Source organism: Martes martes (genome assembly GCF_963455335.1).
Source record: "Martes martes genome assembly, chromosome: 7".
NCBI classification, from domain to species: Eukaryota; Metazoa; Chordata; class Mammalia; order Carnivora; family Mustelidae; genus Martes; species Martes martes.
Genome location: NC_137894.1, coordinates 72,285,791 through 72,304,412, shown reverse-complemented (window position 1 = coordinate 72,304,412; position 18,622 = coordinate 72,285,791). Strand labels below are relative to the sequence as shown.

Sequence of the window (18,622 nt, the reverse complement as noted above, 5' to 3'; positions counted from 1 at the left end):
AGCTGCTCTGCACAGTGGATCAGCTCTACTTTCCTCTAAGTCTCAAAGCCAGACTCCCTCTAGCTATTCTAGAGCCTCCACTGGTGAGGCTAGTATTAAGGAAGGGAGTGAGGAGGCTTCTTGGGGAAAGTTTACAGAGTATGATGGAGAAGTCATTCTTGATAAGAAAGGAGTATAATAGTTGATGCAGCTTCTAGCAGGGAGATGACTAAGAATCACAGGACTCCATGAAAATAAACCTTGTAAACCTATCTTCCAATTTGGCATGCTCGTTCTGGGTCAGGGCCAAATTCTTCCCCAGTCATTGAGTATGAACCAGAGTGTGTGTTTTGAGAAGCATCACATACTCTAGTGGGATTGCCCTCTTTTTTTTTTTTTTTTTGTCTTTGGTGGGGATGAAGACAGTCTGCTTTTAGATTCTCAAGTTCCTAAAAGAGACCTGAGGTTATCTTGACCTTCCTTCTGCCTTCCCATCCCAGCCTACCTAGGAAGGAGGGTCTCCAGAAGGGGCAATACTCATGTTCCCTTAGTTTTAAGACTGAGGGAATTCATTCAACACCTTTTTCTATTTCTTCACAGTAATGTTTCCCTAGAGTAGAAAACAACCCACTCACCAGGCTGTACAGTTAGCTGAGTTCCTTTTCCGAAGTACAGCTTCCCCACGGCTGAGCCTCTATCGACACAGTGCTGGCCCCCTTTACATGAACCTGGTCCTAATGTGCCCCAACCTCTCTCTTCCCTGCCTTGGGGTTGGGGTTGAAAATCCACTTCTATCTTCTTTTAAGTGTCTTTAAGTCTTTTTCTCGTGCAGCCAGCAGTCTTAGTTGGACAGTCAGTCCTCAGAGGCTCTCTCCCAGGGGACAAACGGTCTGTGGTAACAATAGCCTTCCCACCTGCAGAGGCCCCTCCCATCAGAAAGCAATTACCCGTCCTTTTGAGAGTGTTTAAATTGGAAGGAACTTTGCTTCCCTGGCCCTATTTCCCAGTATAAAAGACTGCTCACTTACTTGGATTGACATTACGTTTGGATCCCTTTCCAAAGCTGAACTCGTGAAAACTTTGATAGACTAGATCTGCCCTCTGCAAAATCACCTCATTTTCCTCATTCAACCTCTGGTCCTCCCTCCAGGCATTTCTTTTTTCTCCTCTTTCTATTTTCCTTCCTGATATCCCCTTTTTGCTTTCCCATTTACTGCACTGGGAAATCATACCCCACCATCTTTTAGGCTTAAAAAAAATCCCAAATAGCCTTTAGCTCATGAATAATTTGATGACCTATTTCTTCGGCTATCAAAATAATAAAAATAGAAGGAATGGGCCTGGTTCACCTTTTCATCCTCTAGGCTTGAATCCTCGGATCTTAGCACTTAAGAGTTGAAAGGGAGCACAGAGATGATTTGTTCCAATAGCTGAAATGGTATAGAAATCCCTTCTCTAACATCCAGTGCTTGGCCTTAAGGACCCAGCGTGAAGACCTCCAAGGAAGAGGAGCTCTGCACTTCACAAAGCAGCCTTTCTGCTGTGGGGAGGTTCTACTCGTTCAAAAAGATTCCATAAGAGGTTGAGACGCATCTCCTTTCAACCACTGGTTTTGATTTTGCCTTCTCTACTAACCCCTTCTTCGTCTACATACCAGTTCTTCAAATATTTGAAAAGAGCTCTATCTCGTCTTAATATAGTACAGTGACATCCTCTCTCACTTTTCCTTTAGGGACCGGAGATAGTTCCAGATAGTTAGCTTGATTTTTATCTGACCATGAAGCCTGGGCCCTCAAAATATTTGCCATTGGGCAGGTGTACCTGATGGGGAGAGCCATTCTGGGGGTAGAAGAGAAGGTGAGGAAGACAAGTGAAGCAGATAGTTTATGAACCTAATGCAAACCTAGAAGGCTTTTGGGAATGAGCATTGAGCATTGAGTTTCCCAGGTGAAATTGCCCATGATCATAGCTGCCATTTTATTTTAAAATTATTCTGACTTTTTCCTTCTTACTTACTTGCTCTTACGGATACTGTGGTTCCTGCTCCAAAAATGTAGTTGTAGTTATAGTAGCCACAGTGCTAGGTGTTCCTACACAAACCTCATCAAGGCTGCCTCATGGTCTAGCTTTACCTCTATATGCCATTATGGATTATGGAGTCACTATCTTAACCTCTTGATTTGGTTTTCACTTTCATACAATTCCCTCATCTGTGAAAGGGGGGATGCTAATAGCTATCCTAGGGGATTGTTAGGAACGTGAAATGGGTTCGAGTATGAGAGGCATTTACACAGCACTTTGCATACAACAAGCATTCAGTAAGAGTTTTTCATGATCAAGATTACCTAATTCTTTTTCTCTTAAAAAATACATACAATTTTAGTTTGTCACGTCTTCTCTCTGAAACCTGGAACATCGATAGGTACTTTAAATTATATCCAAATGCTCTTTCATCAACTAGTAAAAGTAGCAATATTTCAAATTTGGGAATGTTCTTTGCATTGGATACCATCCCAAGAGTAGGGTTGGCAGCTTCAGAATGCTTAGCGAATCACAGGATCTGTTTACTATGTTTTATATCTATTTAAGAGACATATGAATAAGGAATGATAAGTTATTACAGGTGGGAACCCAAAATACAAAATGAAAGAACTCAAAACAAATATAAACTGGTAAGAGGAATTTAGGATAATAGGTTGGTGACTTTACTCGTAGATAATTATAACTTACTTGGCTTTACACTGAGTTTGGTCCCAGATCCAAAGTAAAATCTGTTAGTGTTGTACACTGTGTTTGCTATCATTACAAAAAGTCTGGGTCTTCTTAAAAGCGAGGCGTGCTGAACACAGATAACCAACCAGGGTAGGTCAAGGCTAAACCAACCCCACCAGATTCTTGCTATTTTCCTAGAAAGTTCAAGAACCAAAGTGAGGAATGAGCCAAGAAGACACATTCATTATCGGAGACAGGCAAGATAAGGGCAACTGATTATCTTCAGTGGTTTTATCGATTTCTTTTCTTTAGTTTTCTGCTTGGGTTCATTCTTATGTCTTCTGTGCTCCATACATACAATATTTGAAACAAGGACACTCCCAGTAAGTGCTTTTTACCTTTTTCTTTTCCTAATTATAAGTGAAAATTCTCCTCAGGTGGACTGGATTGTGAGAAAGATCCTTACACTGCCTTTAGTTCCAGGGCTATCTGGAAGCTTCTCTCCTGGAGGCTGTACCTGGATCTGCGTTGTGCTCGACAACTTGACCTGAGCTACTTTTAATGATGTCCTGAACCACACCAGCTAGTTAACTGTAGTCTGTCTGCATGTATCATCTGCCAAGATCTTGTATCCTATCTGTCAAAGTACCTACATTATATAACCAAATGTACTTTACCATCCACACTGACATTCTCCTTCCAGCCCCCACAATGAAACTGTACATTTTGGCTCTCTCTCTCTCTCTCTTTTTTCTTTCTGCCTGTATGTTCCCTTTCACGAAGGGGAAAGAAAAGAGGCCACAGTGCTGGCTGTCATTTGCAAGTCTAGATGAAACATTATTTATGAACAAAATATTTTGCTGACAATAAGAACAGAAAGGAAACCTCAGTGCCAACAGTTAGACGCCCACACAGTTTGGATTTAAACAAATTTTCAGCAAATGAACACAGTTACGAGAAATAAAATAGAGGTGACTTCCGTCTAAGCCAAGTAATTATAATACTTATGCAGTTCTGGAGGGCAAGGGGCTTACTTGTTCTTACTTGTAGAAACGACAAGCAGTGTGTTACGGGAACACTTTGCTGGAAGGGCACCAGAGAGCTATAGAAATAGAGCTGCATTTAAATATCTTAAATAGGCACCTTTGTATTTAGCAACTTATGTAGAAGTAAGCTAGGATAGGCTAGAAATAGAGCTGGCCAGCCCGACTTGGTTTAAGATAGTTCCTGGTCAAACCGTCTTGTAGCATTTCCTCTGGTTCGAATGAAAATATTATGAGAAACAGAGGCTCCCTTTCTGGAATCTGTTCCTATTACTCAGCAATTCTTCTAGGTTGGGATCGCTTCTTCTCTACTCACTTTCATCAACTTCCCTTCCAAACTTAGCAAAAAGGCTTCTCCTTCTCTTTGGCCTTTGATGAATAAATACTTCTCTTCCCACGTTATGCTTTTGAGGATGTGTTCCTGGTGTCTCTCCCACGCCCTCAGCCCCAGGCCCATTGAATTTCATGTATGTACAGTTTACATTTACAGATTACTAAATCAGCGTAAATAGTATTCGATCGTGGCAGCCTACCAGGTACAACAGTCAGCTGGGTCCCAGATCTGAAGGTCAGTTGCCAGCCTGAACCAGAAGAAACACTGTGATATGCCCAACAACAAAAACCAGATCAAATAGGCCAGGCTGGCAGAGCACAGAGGAAAGAGTCGGCAATTACTTTACAGGTTAGGCCTTACATCACTGTCAGCCTAGGTCTGTTGGAGTAACCATACTGCCTATCTACAAATCATGAATAAATCCTTGTCTTTACAATCCCACTGTCTTCTAAGGAATCTTTGGTTTCCACTTTCTACTGCAGAGTTCTAAGCATCAAACATATGCTTGCAATATAAACATAGAGTAAGTGCTCTCCGATTTTAGATGTTAAACCAGGGTTCACATCTTTTTATTTGAGAAGACTCACAAAGCCCAGGATAGAGACTCTTTCTCCTTCACTCTGGGCATTGCTGAGTTGTGCAACCAGGGATCAATCCCTGAGTCATCATCAGACTGAGTCTATAGGATGGAAATGAGGTATAAAGCTGCCATTATCTAATTACTTTGGCTGCTAGCTGGATACTGATAAAATAATTTTATAATGATTAATTTATTGGGGAAATTTCTAGTTTTCCATTTTACTTTTAGGTCATTCGTTTTCTCCTGACTGAGGTGGTCCCTATGTTGATTTAGCTGCTAAAATACATTAAAAAAATGCAAGAAAAACGGATTTTAATATTTCCTGAAGTAGTGAGCATAGCACCACAGGGTCATGCCCAGGAGGGATGAGAATATGGATTGTCATATTCGAGGGAACAAATGAGATCCACCTCCAGAAGGTCAGGGGATATGGTACCCTGAGGGCAGAATGACATTGAGTTTGTTCCCTGGTGGGTCCCCGGCCTGAGCACCAAGTCTGGCATAGAGTAGATGAACAGAAATATTTGCCAGAGGAGTCCTGTGGGCTCCTCAAACTTCAGACCAGGAGAATTAATGATTGAGTCAAGCTCAGCAAACTGGAGATTTGGGTGCTAGCTCCAGCTCAGGCACAGAGAGGCTGTAGGACCATGATCTGCCTCCTCCGTGGGCCTGCCTTAGTGCCATCATAAGTGGAGGTGGTCAGAAGGGATTTTTTAAGGGTTCTCTCTGCTCCACAAGGCTACATTATACAAGTTTTTGGCCCAAAGCTTCAGAAACAGGAGGTGTCCCACTGTACTTAGGAATAAACATTTTTTAAAAAGGTGATTTTCAGGCTCTAGGAGAGGCTAATCACAGTTATTTGGGTCGATGATCATTATTTACAAGGTTCCTTCCATAAGTTGACATAATCTTAGTCAAAAAGAATAATGACTTAGAGGCTTGCTAAGGAATTAGGAGTCTTGTCCACCGATGACTGTACAAATCCAGGGCTACGGGACCTAGCCAGTACCCCAAGTAATCAGTCACACCTCGTTAGTCTTACCACATATATTCTGGGAGCAATTCCCAGGACCCCCCTCATGCCCATTTTGCACCGAGACATCAGATCCTAGCCAGGGAGACTTTTGTCCTCCTTCTATGTGATGCTCATTCACGCTTTCTAAACATTCTTCATATAGTGTATAATTGGGTCTAAATCAGCCCCTAATCCACAGACATTGCTTAATCCAGGGATACGCTTCTCTACTTACTGGGCTTCACAGATAATTCCGTTCCTTGTCCGAAGATAAGCTTCCCTCCCTGGTTATAATTCACACTGTGTTACATATCCTGTCAAAAACACATCCAATCTTCCTGAACACATTTCTAATCCTCTACCCCAAAATCCACAGCAGATCTCTCTCCCACCATAGCATGAATTGTGGCTATACTTCTTGTAACTTTTTTTCTTATAAGGGGAATAAAGTACTTACACAGGGGACTGACAGAGAATAATGAGAATTCCTATTTATCCCAAAATGTTTCTATCCAAACCAATTTCTCGTTTTTGCATAATGGCTCTGGGTGTTGCTGCTCAGGGAAATGGCTTCCTTTCAAATCTGTTTCTTGTGGCCTTGGCTAGAAATGCATGGCACACGGGGGGTTAAAATTAAGGGCGGGTGAGACCCCAGGGAATCAGGCCTACCTGCATCAACCACAGCCTGGGTCCCTGCTCCAAAATTCAATTTCCACCAGCCATCAGTTGTCACACTGGTGACAAACACTTCTACAAAATGGCTTCCCCAGAGAAGACAGCTGCTAAATGAAGACAAACTGCTTATGGGGAAACAATCTTGCTACAAAATGAAGTAACTGCATGATATGAGATATAAGCTTTTCCCTCCCTTCTCCTCTAATTGCTCTTCTTTCAAGACGCCCAGGATGATACTTGCCAAGAGCGGTGCTTCCTGGGCCCTAGGGCCAGAGCGCGGCACCTCTGGGGTTAACAAAGCCCGGGCCCTCGTGCTAGACTCTTTAAGTGACAAAAACCCACCATGTCTAGGAGTTCACCTCATGCCACCTCAGCACCACTGGAGTTCACATTACAGCCCATCACCACTGATGTCGTCGCCTTTGAATCACCTGGTGGTTTGAATTCAGGAGTCTCCTGGAAAAACCATTCTAGAATCTGAGCTCTGAGCCTCTTGGAACTGTATCCATCACTGGCCTCTATTCGCCTCAGTTTTTAAGTCCACGAAATAGGGAGGACTCTACTGGAATCTCCTTCTGAGGAAGACTTGCCATCAGATGGTTTTACTTACTGGAAGTCTGGGAGAGTGGACAGAACCCGGGACTGGAATATTGGTGGGGTCTTGGCGGGTTCCTTCCCCTCTAAGCCCTCCCAGAGCTCCTTCAAAGATGAGGAAGATGGCTAGGCACTGGGCCTTGGTCTGCTCAACCCCTTTAATGCTCTTTTGACCTAAGGAGGCCCCCACGGAAAAGTGAGCGGGTCCTCCTTTTGGAGATAATAGTATTCAGCACACAATTCAAATTATATGCCACTTACTTGGCTTGACAAGCAGCCTTGTCCCCTTCCCAAAGATAAAAGAGTAGCCTTGTCCTTGTGCACAGTGATTATCTCAGCATCAAAAACCTGCCAACTCAGCTTCCCTCCACACCAAACCCTCCTGAGAAGGGAAACCTCCCCTGCATTTCCTCTGGTGTTATTCACGCAGACCTGTGATTTTCCTCCCAGAATGAGTGATCCCTCCCCCTTCTTATTGTCCCTTTCTACCTCCTTTTCCATCCCCACTCCTGAGGTTGTTATGGACCCAGGCCTCAGGCCCCTCTGGCTCTCTCCCACCCTGAGCCCGGGCTCATCCCCCTTCCCGCTTAACTGTACTCACAGGGCAGGATGGACAAGCTGGTTCCCTGACCGAAGCTCAAACCCTGGCCATAGTTATTCCCACAGTGTCTCTGGGCTCTGCAAAAACCCCAAGAGCTCCCCTGACTTCATCTCAACACCACAAACAACCCAGGACGCAGGACCCAGGACCCAGGACCCAAGACCCAAGACCCAGAACCTATGTTTTTAGCTGTAGGATGAAAAATCCAGCCTGTTTTGTCCTGTCCAGTCCTGAGGACAAAAACGGGTTTGGGACACACCAAGCAAAAGGTTCTGAAACTTAACTCAGTGACCCTGATGTCCTGAAGGTTGCAGCTCTGCATTAACGAGCCGGAGGTTTTTTTTTTTTTTTTTTTTTTTTTTTTTTTTTCCCAGAGAGAGACTCCTGGGTCTGGAAAGAGGTTTAAAGAGGTTCTCTCATTTCTCCTTGTGCCTCGAGGCAGAGCTGCGTGTCAATCACCCCTGATAGGAGGGTGTCTATCTCTTTTCAAAACCCTCTAGAGAAAGTGCTCTGGCAACTACTCCTGACAGCTCATTTTCACTGTTCAAAAACCCATTAGGAAGGTTTTACCACTAACCTCACTCCCTTCTTCTTACAGTATTAGCTGCATCCTGTGGGCTGAGTCCTGGTGGAGCTGGAGAACACAGCCCCTCCGGCTTCTGTCTGATGCCTCCCACCCCAGACCGAGTTCTGTGACTTGATTCCACTTTCCCCTCCACCTCTTGTTTCCATATTCACTGCCCTGGTTTGCCTCTTTGGGCTTACTGATCCCCCATCTCTGGGCCTGAGACTGTCTTCGCGGGGCTATTTGCGGGTGCCATAGTTCATCACGAGCTTCATTACCCAGAGGAGCAGAAGGACAGTTTGGGGACAGGTTGCTCTTTCCTGTGGGGCTTCCATTCTCTCTCTGTCTCTGTCCCTCCACACGGGAAGCCCGTGTCCTGGGGCACTCCGGAGGAAGTTACACGGGGGTCAGCGTGGTGGGAGGTATAAGGATTCGGCTACCGTGCGTGCACCCATGCTCCAAGGGCCCGTGAGCAGCCTCAGGAGCTCCGGCCATGCAGCTCTCTGCAGAAACTTCTCCCCTGCCTCTGACACTCGGATGATTTTGTATTTAAATGAGCCAAGATTCCTTCTCTTTCCACTTAGATACTTTCAAATCCCAGGTGAAGAATTTCATAGAACAGGCTGACACTTTCCATCCTCCCCCCATGCCAGCTCTTCTCCTGATGCATGACGGAGTCTTGACAGAGGAGCCCGAGGGGCAAAACAGAAGTTCTACTGTGTGTTGGAGATGATGTTTGTCATTATTATTAATAGCTAGAGTTTAATGAGCTCTTCTTATGTTTTGGGCACTATGCTAAATACTTTAGCTGTATTATTTTATCTGATCCTTACTCTAACTCAACAAGGTAGGTATTTTTTTTTCAATCCTCATCTTATGGTTGGGGCAATTGAGGCTCAGAGAGGTTCAGTAATTTCCCCAAGGTTACACAGCCAAGCAAAGTAGTGGAGCCAGGACTGGAATTTTGGTTTTTCTACCTCTATAGCTATCTCTATAGCTATTTTCTATCTCTATAGTTCATGCTATAGTGCCTAATCCATAAATACTTGGGTTTGAAATGTTCCCAGGGAACACAAGGCCGCTCAGAGATGCTGCAGAAGTAGACTCAGTGCTGAGTCTCACATTCTACAGAAGGAATTTTGCTCCCAAATGAGATTCCCAAAGTTCTAATGTTCTTTTGAGAGATTTAAATGGCGGTGGTTAGTGGTGGTGGTGGTCAAAGTTGGATGCAAAAAAGTACTTTCTGGCAGCAAGGCTTGCTAAATTTCAGAATTGATTACAGAGAGGCGCTGAGGAATTTCCTGCCCCAGAGCATCAGAAGGAGCTGAAGCATATCCCAAATGGCCAGGGTGCATGCAGGGAAGCCTAGTTAGGGGTGGTGTGGCCCTGGGTCCCCACCGGAGGTCCTTCCTGATATCCTCATTGGCTCAATGATTGTTGATACCTCTATTTCTTTGAAAGTGCTGTCTATGCTCCTGAGAGCCCCTCACCATGAGCCATAGTTAGAGACTCTGTGTGTGTGTGTGTGTGTGTGCGCATCTCATTTTAAAGCAGAGAAGGAACCAGCTCTCTTTGGCCTGGGGAAAGAACATGAATAAAGAGCCCAAGCAGATGCACAGGATTAAAGTATTTTTCAAACTAATGATTTGATTGATTGCCCCTAAAGGCCCCGCCAAAGAAGAACACAACTTACTTGGCTTCACAGTGAGCGTGGTCCCGTCTCCAAAGGTTAATTTGCCTGCATTAGTGTTACACAGTGCTTGGTGCTATTGCAATAACCTTGACTGGGCCCTCTAGGAAGACAGGTGGAGGTGGAGGAGGCAAGCAGGAAAACAGAACCTGAAATGACTGCCCATGGCCAAAACAATCTCCTTGTAATTAGGTTAGAACATGGGATGAATGCTAATAACTAGCAACTTTCCAGCCCGATTGTACTTGCCATAATTTTCCTTGAAAGAATGGGCCTTGGCAGGAGCGCCTCCTGGGAAATTCCCTCAATGCGGCTAAGGCTGGTCTCCTGGGATCCTATTCTTGTTTGTTATTCCTGCAGGCCTTTTGTCTATTTTCATCCAATTCCTGCCTTTTTTCTCCCTACTTTCCCTGGACCTTCCTCCTTGTGGAGGCTCACACATTTTCTCATGGAGAGACTCCATGGATAGCGAAAGCCAAGCACAATGCCCTGGGGAATCTATGCATTAATAACCTTGTTTTCCAACTGGTATCACGAACCACCCAACACAAACCAAGCAAAGAAAACACCACCTGTGTTTTGACAGCTTCTGCATGATGGAGGATAGGCTTCTTGGGAAGAATAATTAGCCAGAAAGAAGAACTTACTTGGTGTGACCGTGAGCTTGGTGCCTTTCCCGAATGTGAGTCCGTAACCCCCACCCGCAGAGTAGGCACAGAGTTTCCTTTCTTTGCAAAAACCCCATAGATGCTGAGGAAATCAAAGCCCTCAGGACATAGGAGCAGTGCTGACAAAAGCTCAGACTGTGACAATAGTCAGATGGTGGGCAGAAGAGCTGTGACAGAGGCTGTCCATGGGGTGGACCATCCCCAGGGACCTGGCTGGATTTCAGAGGCCATCTTGTCCGTCCTCCTGTCTCCAGCCAAGGTGTTCTCTGACCAAAGACCCATCCAGTCTTTGAGAGCTCCTGGGAAGGTGGCTCTCCTTTGCCGACAGCCTTTTTGCATTCAAGCAACTGTGCTTTATCTAATTGAAATCTGCAAGCTGCAGTCAGAGTGCTTTGTGTCTCCAGCCTCCTTCCTTGAAGACCTGAGACTTCATGTCAACAAACTCCCAATAGAAACTCATTGTAACATACCACACCAGTCCCAGGGGTTGTTTCTAGGGGGTGAAAACTCATACTGAGGGAAGTAGGTCAAGGTGAATATTGGCTTTATCCATAATTTGAGTAGTTTTTACAATGAGAAATTTTCATGCATTACTTAGACAAATTAAAATTAATCACAACATTAATATTTTAAATGGCTCCTGGATCTCAGACGAGCCTTCCTGTGCGCCTCAGGCCAAGGAGTCTCCAGTTTTCTATCCTAAGGTTTTGGTCTCCTGCGCCCAGAGGAGGGAACTGGGCGAATCTGTGTGGTCAGAGAGTCAGCTGGAGGTGCCGAGGCCGGACTGAGGTCCTCGAATTTGCCTCTGATTGTCTGGCGGGCTTTTGAATCCAGCCAGAGTAACCTGTTTATCTTCCTGCTCAGAACTTACTTCCCAGCTCTTAACAGACCTTTTGGAGGTGGGGGTGCGGTGGGGGCAAAAGCATTCCTAGGAACATTGAAAAATCATTAAGGGAAGAAGCCACACTGATCAAAATTAGGGGTGGCCAGGGACACTTACTTGCAATCACAGAAAGTCTTGTGCCCTTTCCAAAGACAGGCAGCCTGTTTCCTGAATTCCCACAGTGATTGCCTCTATAACAAAAACTCTAACTGCCTGGCCCAGGTTTTTCTGGATGTTTCTTCTTGTTAATCTTTCTCCCAGACCAAACTCTTCCCACTGAACAATGGCTTTTGTTTTCCCTTAGCCTGTCTTTGCCTCCTTCTCCCAGATACTCTACAAAATGTGGTGTCATGAACATGCTCCTGGCTTTGACTGGCTACACGAGCTTCCACACATGGAGCTGAGGCCTAAGAGTGCATTTCTGAAACCTGCAAACTTCCAGCTTACTGTTAGTCTGTGAAAAATGTTCCAAAGGAAACCCCTGTCTCTGGCCTCATGCTAAACTCTTGGCTGTGCTAGAAATAAAAAGGAGTGGCAACTTTTCCTACACGAAGAAAGGGATTTGGCAAATGGCACAGTGCGAGAAGGTTCAGCATATGCTGTTGCTGTTGGCTGACACACCAACTTTGTTGCCTCTGGCATTTAAGAAAGTCTTTAAAAAGCTATCTCCCACCCATCCCTGGAACAAGGGAAATGAGAAGGCATCGAGCGTCGGAGCCAGGAATCTTAGCAGAGGCCAAACAGGAAAAAGTAGGTCTTTTATGAAGAGTGGAAGGAGAGGGTCATAGGTAGGCTGCGGTTACTTCCAAAACCACTTTGGATGGAGCCAGAAATCACACTGGTTTTAACAGTGTGTTCAGACAAAGTCCACTGGGGTCGAGCCCTGCGGGGGAGACTTGAAGATAGACTCTAGGTGAAGGTTCATGATGTTGTACTCTTGATAAGACATAAACAATGAAAAAGATAATTGATATGTCAGCAGCAAAACACTGGCAGCAACTTTTCAGCTCTGGTGGGGAAAGAACTGGTATTTGGCTAAGCTGCGGAAGGGCCAAGAATCCGGCCTCCGTGAGAGCGGAAGGGCCCAGGACTTAGACACTGCCCACACGTCTTTGAGCCCAAGAAACTGTTCAAACCCAATATCAAAAGCACTTTGAGCTCAGTGGGAGTTAGTATCAGAAAACCACAAGAAAAGCACTTACTGGGGAGAACGTGAAGTTGAGTCCCCTTTCCAAAGATGATTTTTGCAAAGTTCACACTGTGATTGGGGCCCCAACAAAAACTCTTGGTGACTCTTTTCTGGAAAGTTACACATTCCTTAATGGATACTTCATCTTTCTGGGACTTAAGAGATCCCCACGCTGTCTTCTACTATAATAAACAGGCATCATTATCTCTTCAGCCATCTTTCTCTGTGTCTCCTGGTTATTTTGCTTGAATTTTATGCTGCTTATTGCAAATGTGCAGAGAGGAAATTGGATGACCTCCTTTAACACAGAGGGCAAATCATAAAAGCAACAATTCAGCAAACTCCGTTTCCATATCAAACACAATTCTATCATGGAAGTCAAAAATTGGCAGGCCAACCACCATTGGGTGAGAAATTCACTCTTCAGAGCCCAAAGAGAGATGGGAGCAGGTAGGGGCCACATCAGCCACACGTCTGAAACAGAGCTGCATTACAGAGGCCTTACCTGACCCTTGGCTCTATTAGAGTGGCCATATCACCAGACCCCAAAGATGCCTCATCCTAGGACAAGCATGTGGTTTGCTGCACTCATGACAGCCCTGAGCCAGCCGGGGCAGTGGGGATCATTCATTTTGGCCCAGAGGGATCCTAGCCTTTTGGGAAATGTTCTCCTTTCACAGTCCACAGATATAGTCTCTCACCACTAAGAGATGGACACCTGATGCCATCACCATCAGCCCTGATGGGCTCCTTTTCTGACTCACAAAGAACCAAGCCCTACTGTCTCCTCCTCATTGTCTACCTGACCCTCAGATGCTGTTTATAACGTCATTTAAAAAAGATTCATGTGGGTTGGTCATGTTTACTGGATTTAAGCAACCTTATGGAGTGATCTAGCTTGTTCCTGGTCCTTTGGCATTTCCCACAGCTAAACCATTCAGAAATAGGCTATTCTACTTTAAAGCTCCTTGGGCTGGTCATTTCATAGTTTCAATTATAACTTGTTGTAGGACTTAATAACGCATTCAGCCAACTTGACAACCATGCCTCTTAAAATTCACTTTTTCACGGACACTTGGATGGGCCGCGTTGTTCCCAAGACGGCACCATGGGGAACTGACACTGCAGGTGTCCCCCCAGGAAGGCCAGTCTCCTGGATTCCTTTTCTCCCTCCTCCCCTGTGGGGCATGTTTAAAAGTTTTTACTCCCTATGGAGGAGCTGATCATTAAACAAAAGCCTTGTCATCACACCTGCCATTTTATTTTACTCTGAATTTCCTCTCAGGTGTTTATAAAGCCATCTGGGATCGTCAATTCATCTCTGAATGGTTTTTATCCCCCATTACATTTGAATAGTAAAGCTATGTTTTTAGCAAAATCTGACATGTATGGGACTAGATGTGGACATTTGTCAAAAGGGGAAAATGTGTGGGTTTCAGATTGGATCTATTAGAATAAATACATATGCAGGCATGAGAGACAAAGAAGGTAGCTTATACATATTAGTGACATTTAAAATGAGATAGATTCTCATTTTTAATAGAACGAAAGACAAGTTTGGTGGGCAAAATCACAGTAAACACACAAATCATTGCTGAACGTAGTTTAAGAGAGACTGTGGCTGTAAATAACTCGTGGCCCCAAGATCTCGTCGGAAGAAGGAGAGCTAAGCTACCACATTAAAGGCAATTTGGGGTGGTCTTGTTTTGCATTTATTTATCATTATTGCTCTATTCCCAACAATCATGAATGTTTCATGCATTTGCAAAAGTCATTTTTCAAATGGTACATTTGTCTACATGTTAAATTAAATCTCCACTAACTTCCCAGGATTTATTTGTTTGGTCAGATATAAATAGAACATGGCCACTTACTGGGCTTCACCACCAGTTGGGTTCCCGTTCCAAAGAAGATTCTGGCATTATTATTGCCACAGCATTTCCTGCCTTTACTGAAACCCCTAGTAAAACTCCACCCAACATGGCATGTTGTTGAGGGGGCAGTTGGACTCCCTATGCTTTCTTTTTTTTCCTGTGTCTCTGGAAATTGGTCTCTGAGGATTGGAAGAAAAAAAAATGGTTCTGCTACATAAAGCAATACATTTTTATTTTAAAAGACCAAACTTAAGAGATTTTTCAGAACTTTTTGCATTTCTAGGCTTAAATCTGCCAAAGCTGAATCAAGCAAATTTGTTAATTCTTGCTCTCACATGTGTGAAGTCAGCCTTAGACACACAGGTCTGAAGGCATGATGCAGTCTTACTCCATAGTGAAGGTTCCCAGCAACAGAGGCATCTGAAGTCACATCCAGACTCCCCCCAAACATCACGGTCCTATGCCCTACTCACTGGCCAAGTTATTTCAAAGCTTTCTTACTGTGCAATAGTGTCTATGTGGTAGCCAAAGAAAATATTTCACCAGCGAAGAGTGATAAAAGGCAAACAGTCCTATTGTTTCCCAAAGAAGTTCCACCATGGACCCATGATGTTATAGACAGACAAGGGCAAGGAGTTATGACACACCATCTTCTACCCTTTAAGAAATCCCGGTCCTGAAATAAATGGAAGAAGTGAACCTTTTTTGTTACAAGGAAAGGCACACCCTAGAGGCAAGGATAAGAGCACACCGGAGCCCCTTCATCACAACGCTGGGCCTTGGCTGGATGATAATATATGTCAGGTATTAAAGAAAGGCGAGAAAGTGAGCCTCTAAGACAGCCATCAACTGTACCAGGACTTGGTTAAAAGTAGAGCTTGAGTGACAGAACTCTGAACTTGGAGAGAGAAGGAGACTTGATCTCATCTCCAACAGGACTGTGACTTGCTGATTCTTCAGATTTGAAGAGAAAGAATTCAAAACTGATGCTTTGACCTCTCAGCCTGGAAGCAGTGGGGGTCCAGAACAAACCCAAAGGACTTATTCTAGAGAAGATGAAAGGGGAGGCAAATGTGGGAAATACGGGGGAGGTCTTACAAGGGCTCCTGTTTGAAAACTGAACTAGCCTACCCCGAGCCTCCTCCTTGGGTCAGTTCTGCCTGACTTCTCAGCAATTTCCCCAAACGTAGCTGTGGAGTCTCTTTTGGTAGGAAAAGAAGAAAGAAGATGTGGCCGGTAGAAGAGCTGACACAAAATTAAACACACAGGCTAGCAGAGGCTGTATCTACCCAGGTACAGGTATGACCAGAGCTGACATGTGGCCTGGAAATGGGGTTCACAGGACAGAGAGCCTGCAGCGTCCACATGGGACAAACACTGGCACCGAAGTTTTCCCTCCTGGGATTTATCTCCACATTCGTACCATTTCCCTCTCTCTGCTGTATCATGGTAGGAAAGGGGTGACCGTGGGATTACTAGGTCAGCCCTCAGCCCTCCTTTTCACAAGAGTGACTGTTACTTCCAGCTTGCCCTGGACACAGAACCCCACTACTCACGTACTTGGCTTTACAGAAAGCATAGTTCCGGTCCCAAAGATGAGCTTGTTTGTAGCATCCCCATAGTCCACACAGCCTTTCAGAGCCTTGCAAGAACCCGCAGGAGGGGGCAGGTGCGATGGGGTGAGGGTGAGCCTAGTCTCTCAGGCTCAGCACACCTTGGTCCCGCTACAGCAAAGGCCAACTTGCCAGCCATCCCTTTGGCCTCCATATTCCCTTGACCTGCACTGATGCTGCCTTTTAAGTTGGATCCTTGTAGGACTTGCACTAAGGCCCAGAGCCCGAGGTGTTGCACCAGCAAGTGACTGGAAGCTTGTAGGCATCTGCTTGCCATACAAGACAGCAGCCAGAGGTCAGGACTGGGGACGGCTACAGGCACACTACTTTTCACCTGCTTATCTTTGCCTGAGAGCTATTCTCTTTTCTTAGATTTGCTCTTCCAGTGGAATAAGGCTGTTTCTATCCTTGGGAAAGCATTCTAACGGTATCAGAGGGAATAAGATACTCCCTAACAACCCAGCTCTGCTCTCTTGGAGGGCTAGTTAGATATTATTCATTCTGGAAACAACTAGACCAAACAAGAGAGTTGGTGGCTGACATTGCCTCTCACTGGGAGTGAAAACCCCACTTGGGTTGAGTGCATTGTCTCCAGCAAGCCGGATTGTTCTTAAGAATACAATTTGCATGCTATGCTTCGTGTATTATTCAACTCGTGTCTCCTCTCCCCTACAGGCGCATCTCTGAGACTTACCTGGTTTTATAATTAGCTTGGTCCCAGAGCCCCAGATCAACCGATAGTTGCTATCCACACAGACACAAAAACCTTAACAAAAACCTTCACTGTCCTTCCAGGGAGCCCATTAGAGATAAATCCCAGATAAAAAGTCCAGAGCAAAGCACATAAAACAATGTAGGAATATTGACTACTGAAGATTATTTGCTCATTTAATTATATTTGATTCCCTTGGCCATTACAGATTCCACACACAGATGATGAAATTGAATGACTAAACATCCAAAGTCAATCTAGTTTTCTCTGCATATAAGAGGAGCATAATTCATAAAGTTTTCAGATTGGCGGAGTTGAACTTGCTTCACCTTCCCTGATATTTTAAATAAAAATGCTAAAGAGAGAAACAGATCATTTGTTTGGAGTCATAATGCATCTGATTCTCTAGTGTCTTATTTTCACTGCTGATAAGATTCTGGTCAGAACCGTGGTATTCGAATATAGATTAAACCGATTTCGTTCATAGAGTGATCGACCCGTGAGAAGCGGAGGCCCCCGACACTGGGGGTCCAGGGAGGCAGAGGCGTGGACGGCCCTACCCTGTCCAGTGGCCTGCAATAATGTGAGGATATGTACCAACGCAAGTCAGCTGTTGACAGAAACCACCTTTTCTAAATCGGGGCTGAGTTTCCAGCACTTACTTGGAATCACTTGCAATCTGGTTCCGGCCCCAAAGAAGAGTCTGTTGTTGTTGGTAACACTGTGATACCGAGGTCTACAAAAACCCCCTGGGGCCCAGTAAGCACCGAATAACTAGCACCAAATAACGGCCAACTGCAAACATTTGGAGATACAGTAAAGACACCAATGCGGTGAAACTGTCCTCTGTTTTCTTTCTAGTTAAATTTCATCCCCTGCGCATTCCTATGGCCTGTGCTTACTGTTTTCAATTCACAAAGATGACACCTTAAAATAATTCACCCTAAGAAAAGAGTGAATCTCAAGCTCTAATCACAGTTCTGATTTTTTTGGTTTGGCTTAAATTATTTAACTTGTCTGTGCTTTGGCTTTTGTGTCCGTAAAATACGTCTGATGATGTGTGACCCTGTTTATCTTATTAGAGAGAGTTGGGAAGATAGAAGGGCGGGTGGGAGTGCAGTGGGTTACACCAGAGAAACGCGTTTTGAATAATCTGGGGGAAATGAGCTTGTTGAAGCCAAGATACTACTAACACGAAACCGGAGGGAATATGGCAGCTGAAGTTTATTGTCAAAATCACTAACAAAAAGCTTTCTCAGTAAAAACTGAAGGAGAATCTATCTGACTCACGTGTTTTTCCATGAGAAAGTTAGCAAACACAACCACTTAATCTGCCAGAAGACAGAGACATGGAAAAGGTCAACTGAATTCTGAGGCCTCACAGCCGGCCCGGGTTGGGGTAGGGAGATAAGAAAGAAATGCCAGTCCCTCTCCCCAAGGCAGCGAATGAGCATCAATTAGCTTCCCTGACATGCTAATTTCCCTTTGCTGTCTGCGAGCAGCATTAAATGAAACCAGTCAAAGTTATTTTTAAAGCTAAATTTGACCGTCTTAATGGTCAATGGCAGTGTAGCTAAATCCAGAAACCATATGCTCAGTAACTCCCTGAGAAATGGGGGAACAGACCAGAACTCCTTGAAAAGATTCATAGACATACCAGCGCACAGAGTTGAGAAAAAGACACTTACGTGGTGTGACAATCACTTGAGTGCCGGACCCAAAATGCAGCACATTCCCCTGGCCTGTCTGTCCACAGTGGTTGACTCTACTACAAAAAGCCTGCCACCTCTTCAGAGACACATGTCCCGGATCCCCAGGAGGAAGCTACAGGTTCCAGACAGGAGAGGATTCAGACTCATGTATCACGAAAACCATGGTGTTCCTTACTCCATGGA

The 18,622-nt window shown here is 44.7% G+C and overlaps 1 gene segment (V, D, J or C); it reads right to left on the bottom strand.

Annotated features, from left to right (window-relative positions):
* The window catches only part of LOC308345509 (T-cell receptor alpha chain constant-like), a 440,131-nt gene that overhangs the window by 27,002 nt on the left and 394,507 nt on the right, over positions 1–18,622 (bottom strand). The window contains exon 3 of the C gene segment in view: positions 11,457–11,507.